Source organism: Archocentrus centrarchus, chromosome 21, assembly GCF_007364275.1.
Source record: "Archocentrus centrarchus isolate MPI-CPG fArcCen1 chromosome 21, fArcCen1, whole genome shotgun sequence".
Lineage (NCBI taxonomy): Eukaryota > Metazoa > Chordata > Actinopteri > Cichliformes > Cichlidae > Archocentrus > Archocentrus centrarchus.
Window position 1 is genome coordinate 2,753,208 of NC_044366.1, and position 14,852 is coordinate 2,768,059.

General features: G+C 43.5%; 1 long non-coding RNA gene across 1 annotated transcript in view; it reads left to right on the top strand.

Annotated features, from left to right (window-relative positions):
• The window catches only part of LOC115800065 (uncharacterized), a 30,283-nt gene extending 20,376 nt beyond the window's left edge, over positions 1-9,907 (top strand). Inside the window, exon 3 of the long non-coding RNA XR_004021635.1 lies at positions 9,752-9,907. This is a non-coding gene — a long non-coding RNA (uncharacterized LOC115800065). The remainder of the gene's footprint in view (positions 1-9,751) is intronic.
• The last annotated feature ends 4,945 nt before the right edge of the window (positions 9,908-14,852 follow it).

Here is a 14,852-nt window from a genome sequence, read left to right on the forward strand (position 1 = left end):
GTTTCAATTTTGGGGTGCGCCAAACGGTGGAAGATGTTATAAAAAGGGGCGGATTGTTTTCTAACCTTAATCCCTGACCTTAAGCCTAGATTATTTTAGAGGTTATTGGAAATGCAGTCATCTGTTCCAGCAGAGTGAGAACGTGGGCTGTAGCTAAGCAACAGATTATCAAAACAACTCTTTGGTGGTTCCAAAACAAAAAACAATAATAAATAACAACAATAAATAAAATAACTGAAGATTCGGTATAATCCTTTGATTCCACTGAACTCATTTATTAGCTGTTGGTTGGATGTAGGGAAATCATAGAGTCACTACTTTGGAAACACAGCTGTTCCACTTCCTGTTAATCCCAGTGTGCAGAAATTGGATCCAAATCAGCAGAGCGCACAGCAGGGGGCGCTAAACAGGTAGTCCTTAATGAATATGAGGCAACTGCTAAGTTTCACGCTTACTTCTAGACTGAAAAACAAAAACCGCTTCTATTTCATTTTCACAAATACAGCATTGATACGACCAACCTGAAATTCCCACTAACGTCCTTAGACTCAGAGTCCAGAACCTCACAGGTCTGAAACAAATAGTGGACAAACAATTCACTGCCCAAAACACAAGTGCTCTGCAGCGTTGTGGTTATATGGGAATATGATCAGAATACAAACCAGCTGGTAACCAGCTGAGTGGAGTCCCCTATTGCAAAGAGTCACATCGGCATGAGTTGCGCTCTTCAGCACAGACTGACTCAGACTGGCTGCAACATGTTTGCAATCTGTCTGCATTTATGACTTATTAGGAAACCCTTCTCCCATCTGTCTGAGACTGAATACCGTCAGTCTGAGTCGCCGCTTAAAAACAGGTCGCCTCCCACCAGGTGACCCGAACAACTGACCTGCAAATCGAAAGTGGTCACCCAGAGGTTCATGGTGTTTTGCAGCAACCTCTTGAACAGCAAAAAATTCAGTGCAGTCACTGATGAGTTTTTTTTTCTAGTCACAAGGTTTCCTTCCTATTTTTACTTAGTTGACTGAAAAAACCCAGAGAGCATAAAAGAGGGAGAAAGATTCACTGATATATGCAGATATTCAAACACTGAGAAACAACAGTTCATACTGCAGTCTGAGGGGTTCCCTGACTGAGAAGTAGATATCAGTCAGATTTGAAGAGGCTTAAAGACATGTCTGAAAAACAGCTTTTCTCTTGGCGTGTGAAACGTTGTGTACGTGTGTGTGAGTGTACGTGTGGGACCTGAGTAAGCTCTGTGTGTTTTCAAAGTGTAATCAGATGGATCCTCGGGGTGCGTACTGGAGGTAGACCTGGTTACCCTCATACCGTCCCCGCTTCACTCTCCAAGTGTTTTCATACACCACCTTTTCTGCATAACTGTCTCAGCAGGTATTATCTGAGCCGGCCAACTGTTATTTCTAGCTCAGTTGCTTTGTGTGGGCGTATGCACGGCAAATGAGGTTAATACAATTCTCCGAGCAATGATGTGGTGACTCAGTACATAGGTGGCAGAACAGTTTGTGTGTGTTTGATGGCGGTTGGTGAATTGTTTCAGGGGCATTTGGACGGTGGAATAATTGCTTCCAGAGCTCCCCGTGGAGTAATTGCTCTTCCTCCACCCAAAATCTTACCTCCTTCTGAGAATCTGCTGCCCACCACCACTTAAAGAGATTCTTGGGCCAGAGCAACCGGCCACAAATATTTTCTCCCAGAAAGAGAGGGGGGAGCAGCAGCAGCAGCGGTTTGGGTGGAGAGGCTGATTGCAGGCACACACTCAGAGTGGGTTTGATTTTCTACACTGTGTCTGTGTGGGTTTGTAAGTGTCCACCTGCAACGAGAAAGAGTGTGTATTCTCACAGTTCGGATTAATTAACGAGCAAGAAATCCACTCAGAGTGATTGTGAGGAAATTGCCCTCAGCTGCACATTCAGACACATGCCCCCCCCCAATACAGAAATCAGCCAGGGGTGAGATTTACATTCCAGACATCCACTTCAGACCACGTCCAAATGATCCGAGGACTCTGTGGGAACGGCCCCGCGGCCGCTCACACGTGCACCCGGGGCTGAAGGGCTTCCCGATGTTTAAAAATGGCTGCCTCCCAGGAATATCGTGCACCCTTTTCCCGGGAAAATCTGGATTTCTCACATGTAGGGAGTTTGATTTTTGAACAAAGAGCTGTGTGTTTATTGTGTGTTTATTCTCCCTTTATGATGATTTTCTTTCTTTGTAGTATTATTATATGGTGATATTTTTGGTCAAACAATTCCCTTTGCTGCAAAAACTACGAACGTCTTTGAGGTGAGAGTGAAAAACAGTCGAGCCGCAGAAGCCTTTGATGTGTTTTAGCGCATCCTGTTGTAGTGGAAGGACGAGCTGTTGTATTCTAGTTGGAGGTTCCTCGTTTTGACGCCGGCTCGTTGTATTAGATCAGCCTCCTGGATTCGTTGCTCCGCCTGCTGAGTGCTGCGCTCCACTTTGATTTCATAACCAAGCCTCCGCTTTTGTACCGGATTCTGCCATCTGCTTAAAAAAGTAATAAAAACTGCAGGCAGTGCTGCTACGGCTCAGACTACAGTAAAAACAGGACAGCAACCTCCCTGCATCTAAAAATATAATAATTGGTTGACCGGCAGTTGCACTTAATGTTTTCACGTGAACTCGGGGGTCACCTGGTGGAAGCAACCGGTCTCCAAACAGAGGCTGCAATCACTCTCAGACAGATTGCTGAAGGTTTGCAAGTAATCACCATCTAATTTATAAACACCCAGATTACAACACACTGCAGTCAATAAGTGAATCTGAGCTGATGAGCTCGACTCACCTGTTTCTCAGGTCTCACTCAACTCGACTGGTTGCCAGCTGGTTGTATTCTGGTTATATTCCTATTTAATATCAAGGCTACCACGTGTCTGTCACGCTGCAGTTAAATCGCTGTCCTGCAGCAGCTGCGTCAGTGTGTGTGTGTGTGTGTGTGTGTGTGGAGGAATTTGTGTTTCAGATCTTCGAGGTTCTGTCTGACTGATTTCATTGCATGCAGACAGCAACAGATTTGCAATTTACGCTGAATTATCACAATTAATTACCATATTATCACAAACAGAAGCACCTAGAGGTGACTGTTGTGATTTGGCGCCGTGCAAATAACACTGAAATGAAATGAATCGCCAACTTGACTCCATTCAGTCACAGACTGACGCGTTTGATCGCAGTCTTGCTTCGAGGATGGCAGCTGGCTGAGTGGTTGCAGAGCTCGTCTCAGTCCTTGAAGCAGCTGTTTTAAAAGGCAGTGAGGCTGCGAGCTCTCCTGAGTGTTACTGCAGTGTTGGAGGCACGTTTTTCTTTAAAAAATAATAAGCCGGCCTGCAGTAAACATCAGAGGAGCTGCAGTTTTTGGCACTTGCTGTTATTTAAGGTCCTGCCTGAGGTGAAAATTATATTTGTGGCAGTTTTTGATAAATTAACCAATTTAATATATATTAACATACACAAAACTAAGCTTTAGGACTTGTTTTAGCATCATATGCAATATGGCACTGGTCTCAGTAAGTTTCTGATTAATCATTGTAATAAATAATCTCCTCTATGCTGCTCGGGCACTCTGAGACCATGTACAGATAACATTTCTGCTCAAAAGAGCAAAAATGATGAAGAGAAGAGACAGAAAGGAATGTTGACTCGAGCCAATAGGCATAAAACTAAAGGAGAAACATAGGCTGAAAGAAGTGAACAGAGAGGAGAAGAATGCAGCACTGATGGACTCTCTGCGGGCATCCAGCTGCTAGTTCAGCTGCTGGATGAATTAGGCAGAAAGGTCTGAAAATCATTAGCACTTTTTGGGGGCGGGAAGGCTGAGGCAATAAATATAAAGAAGTGGTTTCGGCTAACAGGCACATCTCAGTCTCAGGCAGCTGAAAGTGATATAGCTATATTTAAGACAACAATGCATAATGAAATAAGTGTTGGCTTAAAGAGGTGGGCTCTGAGCATGCTGGAGCAATTTTCTGGGTGGAGGAGTGAATCTGTGTTTTTAGTTAGTTTGTTTTGGGGGAAGGCGGTGGGGTGGGTGTGTTCATCCTGTTATCTGTAATCACTGCGTGTGCATATGCTGAGGGCTGCTCTCATTGATCTTTTTATATTCCCGATGTGCAACGTGGAAAAGCGAATCTACAGAGAATCTGCATCATGATTACAGAGAGTTTTATGGCATCTTTTAGTGGGCTTATTAGGCCGTTACAGACATGCTGGTTATTTGTTCTTTCCAATAAAGTTCCCAGAGTTTGAACCCAAATGCTGAATGCTAGATTCCAACTGCTTAACTGTAATATGCTTAAAGCAGCCCCTAAATGCTGCACTCAGTGTGCTTCCACGCTACGAGCCACATTCACCCACATTCGTGCAGCACTTTGTTTCTATGCACTTTTCCTTCAAGCACGCACTCACATGGATGCATCAGGAGCAATATGAAGTCCAGTATAGCCACAGCATGCCTAACAGTATAACAGCTTTACTGGCTGATACTTACTGGAAGTCAATATTGTGATGTTTATGGCTGTATAACTTTGTCCTAGCATCCATCATGTCACTGCTGAGAGTTCGGTTTACCCCTTTCTATGGACTGGACTGGATCGATAAAACCTTTATAAATCTACCCCTTCATATGGATTTTCACCTGTTTGAGACATCTACTCGTCCATTTTCTACCACTTACTGGGTTCAGGTTATGGAGGCAGCAAAGATCTAAGATCCTTTGTCTCTTATTGGGGAAACCAACGAATTCCCAGGATGTCCTGGGTCTACCCTGGGACTTCTTCCCAGTCTGGCATGCTGGAAACACCCCACCTTGGAGGGTCCAGGAGGTGTTCTTGTCTGAAAGACATGGAGGAGCACCAGCTCTACTCTGAGCCAGCGTGAGCTGTGGGATGATGTGTGATAATCTCTATTTATACAGTATGTACATGAGTTTGAGTCCATGTGTGATACTGAGCGCAGTAATTAGGACAACAGGCGGTTAAAACAAACAGGCCAGCTCGATTTATTGCTTCCATCGTGTGAGTGCTGTGGTGTGTCAATCTTCAGGTAACCGTCGGGACAGCCTCACGCAGCTGGCCCCATCAGACTCTTCCTCACTCTGTACTGATTAGCATTCATAACCCTCTTCCTCTCATGCTGAATGTTAGCCTGTGACTTGCTGCTGTTACAGGTATAAATGCTGCTTTTCCCGGGGCTGCCCGACACACCTGTGGGAAAGTCAAAGACTCGGAGTATTTGAATATTTTACAGAAGGCGACTCACAACCGAAACACAGCTCTGAGTAGATTTTACCTTTTGGTGGTTCCTGCCCAGAATTTCAACATTGTGGTACAAACAGAAATCCGTCACAGTCAGAGGACACATCGGAAACCTCATCATCCATCAGTCTGACAGGGGGGTGAAAACTCTGTCACACTGTACCTGTCATTTTAATCTCATTTAATGATAATGAGGCACGTTTAATAGCATTATACTAATGCACAGAACGGTCCACGACCTCATGAAACGCGTCTCACATCAACACAAGAATCAGATCATTTTTTCCTGCAGGTGCAGCGAAGCCTTTGAGCCCAAACAGGGAAACACGAGCTAAACAGACTTCACGTAGTTGCTTGTTTGAACGTAATCAGATTAACAGAACATGTGCAGCAGTCCCGACCAATGGCAACATGCTGGAAGCACAGCCATATCATTCTGATGTTATCCACTGAGTCTTTTTTTTCTTTGACACGTGGTCTTTTACTCCCAAAGTCTGAATTAGAAATTCATACCACCACTGAGTCTTTTGTGGAAAAGCTTTATTTTCCTGCATCGTCAGTGGTGTCAGCCCACAGCCGTGTAAATCCAGGCAGGTTTGTAACCACGGATGAAGAAACTGAAAACATGGACTTTTTTCCCTCAAAAGCCACGGAGCGTGGTGTGGAAAGTTTTGGACGTGGTCAGAAATCTCACTGAATCATATTTGAGGTGTTTGATAAATTCTAATAAATTCATCTGTAAGTATCTGATGTCGTTTGGCCCCTGTGGTTTCTTCGTACTCGCTCTTTGTCCCGTTCCCGTCTCTGTTATTATGTTCATGTTATTTCTCTTTTGGTTATTTCCCATTTTCCTTTCTCATTGCATGTGTCTTGTTTCGGTTTTACTTCTGGTTTTTGTTTCTTCGTCCACCTGATTGGTTCCACCTGTGTCCTCTCAGTGCTCGGTGTGTTCCCTCCTGTCAGATTGACCCGTGTGTTTCTTCATGTTCCTCGTTCTGCTCCTTTTCTTTTCGGACTTTTTGTTACCTTATTTTTTCCATTAGATTACAAAGGCTCACTTTTTGTTATTCATTTCCCTCCACGTCCCGCATTCATGCCCCAGACTCGTGCGACCCACCTAACGAGTCACTTCTTCAGACAAAAGAAACGTTTGCAGCCCGACGCCGGGCAGAGCTGACTGCTCTTCGCTCAGTGTGGAAACAGGCAGGAGAGTGAATCAGACCTGTGTTCTCCCAGCAGGGATCATTTTAAATTAGAAAAGCTGAGAATATGTATTTGAAAGCAGCACAGAATGAAGGAGCCTCAGTGCGTTATCATCCTCTATTGAACCATTACCTCGTGCCTGTTGTTTGGGATTTCTTTACACACTGAAGATGTTTGCACCATAAATCGATGAAGAATGCGGCACAGACAGAATAGAGGAAATGATGTCTGATGCTCACAAAAATGTATCTGCGCTCATATTTCACTGCGTTTGTCTGCTTTTACCTTTGAAACTTGAAGGCTGAAATTGATTCTCCAAAATTAGTTTTAGTGATAACCAGCATTACAAAATGTTTGATCCTGAGACATTCACTGATCAATCAGAGGGGGAATAGCTGCTGAACAATTAAAAGCAATAAGTCATAATTGAAAATTAATGTGAATCAAAAGTCCTCAGGAAAACTACCATTCTTCGGACCTGGAGGAAGAATATTCATTTCAGCCCACTTAAAAAAATCACTGTGTGTTAATTGGATGAGCTGCGTGCTTAAAAATGAAGAGATGATGAAACATGAGGCCAAATATTTGAGGAGCTGAAACGAGTACGCAGGTGAGATTTGAAATTCTAACACAGCCCGAGGTGAACACGGTAATCTGATTATATTGTATGAATGCAGATGGCGGCTGCTGTATGTTTTATTAATAGTTTGCACTGCAGCACAACAAGATGTGAGCTCAAAGGACGGCTTGTTTACACTCTTGCAAATACATATTAAATGCAGCTCTGCAGACACACAGCAGACCTGCAGGTCCAGCATCCCTGATGTGCTTCGATCATTAACCTCGAGCTGCGGATGGAGCGTCGCAGACGTTCTCTCGGCTCACGTTTGTTTCGTTTCTGATGACGTCAGCTTTACAAGCACTTTGTATTAGAGTCCTATTAATCTTACAATAATCACTAATAAGCCACTAAGAGCATGGACAGGAGCAGAGGTAGAATGTAACTGAGTACATTTAATGCTGCTTTCTGCTAATAATGTAATTTACACTCCACACTGTTTATCTGAAAGCTTTATTTTTAAATTTAAATCAGTCCCTGCTCTGAGATGTTAGACTGAGTGGGAAATTCATCGTGGCAGCTTCCCGTCTCTGAAAGAAAACTCCGCTAACCGCAGTTCAACAGGTAAATACCGGACTCTACTACATCAAATCCTGCTGACATCCACCAGAACATTCATTGAGATACTGTGAAAACAGAGGTTACTGCTACAATCACTACTGACCGGGCACGAACACGACAACTCAGCAAGAAACCCCGAACAGGATGTCCCGAGCCTGGAATTCACCCAGTTACACGACAAAGCTTAAACAGCCAAATTATGGAAGCTTGTTTTTGCTACCCATAACTAGGCCTGTCACGATAACAAATTTTGCTGGCCGATTAATTGTCTCAGAAATTATTGCGATAAACAATAATATTGTTTGGAGACCCTTTTAAACTAGTAATGATAATGACATAATAATGCTAGTACATCCTCTCAAAGATCAAAAACTTTGATTTCCAAAGAACATTTACACTGGAACTGGAACACAAAATAAAACTAAAAAAAAAAAAAATGGACTCTCAGTCTCCGTTAACAAAAATGCACTTGAATAAAAACTAAACACAACAAAAAACCAAACTCGAAATAAAAACTACATTCAACCAGAACAGTATGGATTAAGTCTGTAAACTAAATTGCCCTTCAAAAAATAATAATCATTCGTTTTAAATAGAGAAGATGGGCAAAACTGACAGTTTTATAAACAAAAAGTGCAAACTAGCAAAATGCCGGCTTTTCAACGATTAAAGGATTAAATTAAAGGACAGCATCTCTAACGATTAAGCGAACTATGCTGTCTGTGAGCACGCACCATTTCGCACTATCCTTTTTGTACACCGTCAATTAAATTCTCCAGTGTTGGTGGACTGTCGGGAACTTGAAGACGGAGACGGCCCACCGGTTGTAGTTTTTTTCCCCAGCTGGGAAAACTGCTTTGGATGATGTGCTTTAGGTGCAGGTGCAAGTTTGTTGTATTGCTGCTCTTAGTCGCTACCGTTTTATGACAAATGCGACACACCGGCTCGCAAAGGTTCAGCGGTTCGCCTCGGTCATTTGGTTTAAATCCGACGTGCTCCCACACTGTTGCTGTTGCGTTCGACTTTGAAACCAATTTCATTTTGGGTTTTCTCCCCATATATCAAATAGCGTTTCTTTAGTTTGCTAACTCCTCACGGGGCTCTAATGCTGCAAACGTATAAGATGATGCGCCCCAGCTGGCTACCTGAAGCGATAGTTCACTCCCCCTGTTACGCTAAGAAATGAGAAAGGGAGGGGTCAGTGGAGAGAACCAGAGTTAAGCTTTTTGCCATTCAGTGTCTTCAGTAGAAAGAGAGACAGAGACACAAAGAAACAATAAAGCCGATAAATAAAAACTGTCAACCTCATTTTAAGTTATCGTGCGATTAATTGATTTATTGTTTACCGCGACGGGCCTACCCATAACTCAAAATTTAGACTTATTAACTTGAAATTTTGCCTAAATAAGTCAAAATTTTGAGTCAGTTCTGAGAATCATGAAGCTCCGTGAAAGAGGTCATTTCCTTGTTACCCAGAAGCAGATCACACCAACGCACGCGCACTATCAGGATAAGTAAATATCAATAACTATAAATTTTGAGTTATGGATGGCAGTTTTATTTTATTTTATTTTTTTAGTGGAAACAAGCTTTCATACCAACTAGCTCCCTCAGACCAGGGTTAAAACACTCAAACCATGAGTTGGACGTGGACATTCAGACCGGCCTGATTTTCTCCGGTGTTCCTGAAAGTTCACACAGTGTCCCTGAGGCACTGACCCTCGACTTCATGAAAACTCGGCTAAAACTTCCAGCAGAAACTGTAAAGCAGGTTATTTTTCTCCGAGTTCACCATCTTGGATCTAAACAAAACACCCCGAGCCATCGTCGCTAAACTGGAACAAAGACGACTGAAAGGCACGCAGCTGTTTCTCTACTGATAAATGTGTCTGTTATTTTACTTTGTTTTATGCTAAAACTAATATTTAAATTAACTCATATTACTTTAGCAGGATTATAAGTATCTGTTTCACCATGTTTTATTCAGAACTGCTGTGCGCAGGGCACCACATCATAAAGTGTAATGCAGGAGGCAGAAACAGGTTGCAAAGTAAAGCAGTGATTACCTTTACAGGTGAGAGCAACAGTCCAAACATCCAAAATCCAAAGAGAGGACCAAAAGGCAGAAAATCCAGAGTGAACCAGGCAGGGGGGCTAATCCATGAAAAAGATCCACGGATTAAGCAGCAGGGAGACAGGACTATATATACACAGGAGACTGGAATACAGGACACAGGTGAGGGCAGGACACAGGAGGAAACAGATGCTGTTGTGGGTTTGACACCAAGCAGTTTTTGGACTTTGTGTTTTTTTTCAATTGTTCTTTGTGATTTCTGAGATGTTTAAAGTCATATTTGGTTTGTGTGTTTCTAATGTTTCTTTTTTCCTAGTTTTCAGTGGCTTTAGAGTTTATTTCTCCCTCTTGTGTCTAGTCTCCTGTGTTAAGCTCATTCATGTGTCTGTGTTGGTTAGCTTCCCTCAGTGTGTCTGCCTTCCTGTGTTCCTGTTCCCACATCGAGTTACTTCCTGCTTTATTTTGTAGGTCTCTTGTCTCTTATGTTTCGTATTCAGTTGTACTTCCCTCATCTTGTCTTTAGTAATGATCCCCAGCTGTGTTCCCACCTGCTAGCCAGCCTCTCGTTATCCTGGTGTGTATTTACTTCCTTTGTTGAGTTGTCCCTCATGCTGTGTGATCCCTACTTCTGTATGTTTCTTTAGATCCTTGGCTTGTATGCCTGGTCCCAGTCCTGTTTGTGTCTTAGTTTGTTTCTATTTTGAAAAACTCCGGCAATAAAGCTGTTCTTGAGTCCATATCCTGTTTCCATATTGGTCCAACTCTGCCTGCCGCACAGCTGGCTCATGACAGCATGGCCCTTCAGCCCAGCTGCTTGGAGATAAGGAAAGACATCATGTGAATGCACTAGAGTGTGATGCAGATGCCACCCCTCAAATACCTACTAAACATTTTATTAGGTTTCCTCTAATAGTGAGAGGCTGGCACCAAATTATCCACCACAGGGCTGAAAATCATGTCCAGCGTTTTCCACAGTCTCGTTTTCTGTGCCTCACCTGTCTGAGTATTTATTGCATTAATTTGGGTCCATTTGTATCATTGCAGCTACAAGTTTGTCTTTCCTGCAGATTCTGGACCATTAAAATGGTTTTGAATTTAGAGGAGAGGAATTTATCATCCTCATCTTCAGGCTATTTAACAAACTATGAAAAATGATTGTGGTAACCGGGGAGCTAATTATCCACCTCCTTATAATGTTCATTTTTCTGACTGTGGGGAGCAGGATGTGCGCCACAACTATGTTGCTGCTAATACTGGTAATACCGGTAAATACCACCATCACTGAAATACAGACATTTAAAATGATCACTGCTTATTTAAAAAGTCACCAATTGTTCAATAAAAACCCTCATTTCTGTGTGAATTGTACTAAATTGTGCAGATGCAGGTAGATTATGCCCATCATTGCAAGCTCCACTCTGCCATTTGACTTTTGAAAGCGCAGCAGCTGGTTATCTGAAGCACTGACATTTCAGTTTAAACACAAAGCGTCTGTGAGGAGACGCTGTGTTGGGAATGTTCATTTCCACTGTTCTCGCACAGTGTGCTGATAAGCAGGTGTGATAAAGAGCCGTTCCTCAGATATTTGGGCGATATGTTCCCGCTTCTTCATTGCATTCACTCGCTGCAATCCCGATTTCACACAACAATTTTTAAAATCCCAGCAATGCACACCACAAGCTCCGTCTCAAATTGGTGAAGGAAATTACATTACAACAGGTGACAGACACTCGTGAGCCTTCAGACTTTCAGGCAGCTCAGTGTTATTGGAGTTTTTGCCATACTGGGTGATTTTGTGGCCTCTGATTTCCACCCAGAGCCAGGAGGTATTGTGCTCTTCATGCAAAGAAAGCAGGGATTCGGATCTTAGGGAATCCTTGAGCTTTAAATGCTTATCAGATTCCCAAACTCTGCATAACAGTGTGCACAGATGACAAATCTGGTCTCAAACAAATGCAAAGTTATCACACGAGACAATCCGAACACTGCATTCACGTTAATATGAATGGTACTTGCTCAAGCCCTCCAATCTGATACAGCAATAAACACTTGGCACGTGTCAGTATCTGTGCTGACTCAGGGTGACTCTGGCTGCTGCAGGTCAGTCACGGGTCCACCTTATTTTGGCGAGGATGTCAGGTGTCCTGTGAAAAACCGTCATTAGTGCCAAAATAGTTCAGATTAGACCCAAATATGTCTGCTAGCTGGGAAGGGGTCCTGCTGCTATAATGCTGCACTGCCCTCATACAAAGAAACAATATGGCTCCATTTTTTTTTACATGCAAAGGTAAAAGCTTTGCTTCAAAAGTCTGCATACACTATACTGGCAAAAGTATTCACTCACTATCCAGATCATTTAATTCAGGTGTTCCAGTCACTTCCGTGGCCACAGGTGTATAAACCAGCACCTAGGCATGCAGACTGCTTCTAACAACATCAGTGAAAGAATGGGTCGCTCTCAGGAGCTCAGTGAATCCCAGCGTGGTACCGTGATAGGATGATACCTGTGCAACAAGTCCAGTCACTACTAAATATTCCACAGTCAGCTGTTAGTGGGATTATAACAAAGTGGAAGCGATTGGGAACGACAGCAGCTCAGCCATGAAGTGGTAGGCCACGTAAAATCAGAGTGGGGTCAGTGGATGCTGAGGGTCATAGTGCACAGAGGGCCATTGTGTAAAGTTTGGTAGAGGGGGGGTTATGGTGTGGGGGTGTTTTTCAGGAGTTGGGCTCAGCCCCTTAATGTTTCAGCATAGCAAGACATTTGGGACAGTTTGATGCTCCAACGTTGTAGGAACAGTTTGGGGATGGCCCCTTCCTGTTCCAACATGACTGCACACCAGTGCACAAAGCAGCTCCATAAAGACATGGATGAGCCAGTTTGGTGTGGAAGAACCTGACTGGCCTACACAGAGTCCTGACCTCAGCCTGATAGAACACCTTTGGGATGAATTAGAGCGGAGACTGTGAACCAGGCCTTCTCTCCAAGATCAGTGTCTGACCTCACAGATGAGCTTCTGGAAGAATGGTCAGAAATTCCCATAAACACTCCTAAACCTGTGGAAAGACTTCCCAGAAGAGCTGAAGCTGTTATAGCTGCAAAGGGTGGACCCACATCATATTAAAGCCTCTGGATTAAGAATGGACGTTACTCAGGATCATGTGTGTGTGAAGGCAGACGGGTGGTGACGTCCCAAAAAGTTAAATGTTCAGAAACATGTGAGTCAGTATGTGAGGTGTTTTTTTCCTGTGTTGTAACCACAATCTTAAATAAACTAACATTTTATGCCTGATACACATAAAGAAGTTATTTTGGGGCCATTTTCTCCTCTTCAACTGTGATGGGTGAAACCAAACAAAGGGACTGAGCCCCCTGCTGTTTAGGACAGAGGATATTAAGTTTAGTTACTGTTCTCTTTCATGTGGGACACACACAGGGGAAGACACGCAGGCAAACCGGCGACAGGCCGGGACGCAAACCTGCGCCGCCCGCACCGCAACGCCGCACATGCATGTGGTCGCCGGCCCCACCACTAAGCCACCCAGGCGCCCTAGTTTGTTATTTTTGAGCAGCATTCAGTTTAGCCGACTCCTTCAGCGCCAAACTGTGTTAAAGTAGCATTTTTTTATTGTTCTTCATTTTTGCCATAATTTTGGCCTTCTGTGCCTGTATGTTGCTGCTTAGTTCATTATAAAAAGACAGGACTGCAGACGTAGCATTAATGTGGTAGCTATATTAACCCTGACCTAACCACAGCAGATAGAGCTGCAAAAGTCAAGTCGGTTTTATTTATAAAGCACATTTTGAAACAGCAGAAGTTGCCCCAAAGTGCTCTTTGCCTCAGTGGTTATGAGACTCCCATCTGGACTGATAATATATCTAATGTTTGTACATCACAGACTGAACAAAGGTAATCAGCAGCGATCGTCAGCAGTTTATCAGCACTTTGCAACACTGTAGACTGTCAGGAGTTGATGCTGAAACACTTTCCCAATTACCTGTCCTTATGGCAGCTGAGGTGTAAATGAAATTAACAGCATGGAGACACACCTGCACAGTGACGCGTGACCGTGTTGGACGTGTGAGCCGAGCTTGCTCGTCATTCAGGAGACGGCGAGTAAACAGAAGTTTGGATCCAGCGAATGCAGCTCGTTATAAAGCTGAAGACTTCCCCTCTTTGCTCTTTCCATCCCTCAGACCTGCTCCCTCTTTGCTGTGTTAACTGTCTTTCATTATTGCACTCTGTTATCCAAATTAAGTTATCCCTCCTCATTATTTTGCCAAGAGGGAAATGGGACGTGTCAGCAGAAAGTAAAAATATCATCGGCGGGCCTGTGCAATGACAGATTAATTGGATTAGAGTTGCATTTAGCCTAGATTAGGTCCTGCATTGGGACCTGGATGGTGACACAGATGGATTATGTTAGAAAGTGCAACAGTGAATGGAACAGCTCTTAATCGTGTAGGGTAAACGCCATGGCACCGGGGTGACATCACTCGCCGACTATTTCCGGCCCCTCGATGGTCCTGTTCAGCCTCGTGTTTTGCACCGCTGCCCATCAAAGTCACACTGAAGCAGCGTGGTGCTCATTTTTCTTCTTCCAGTTTGATGCATAAAACTGAATCTGTAACCAGCTGTGTGCATCCATATGCTCAGTTAGCTCAAAATTCATTAAATAATCATAAATGAACAGTTTCATGAACATTGCACTTAGCAGTTACACTTCTGACCTCTTTAAAGATTTTACAGGGTTAAGATTTGTTGCCCGGAGTAACAGAAATGTGTGCGACTGCAGCTCTTCAGACTGCAGGAAGCCTAACACTGCTGTGTCATGATCGTGGTTCTGTGACTCAGCGTTTTCTGTTCTGGACTTTCAGATTCTGTGATTTTAGATTTGATTCTTAGTGTATTGTTGCTTTTGCAGTGTTTTGTACCTTTGTTACAGTTCTCTTCAGGGTTATGGCTCAGCTGTATTTAATTCCTTGTTTCTGTTATCGTGCCTTCCCTGTGTTCTCTGTCAACTCTGCATTTCTGACGTGTCATTTCCTGTTTAATTTTGCCACTCAGTTTAGTGCAGGGGTGCCCAAACTCCCGGGCCA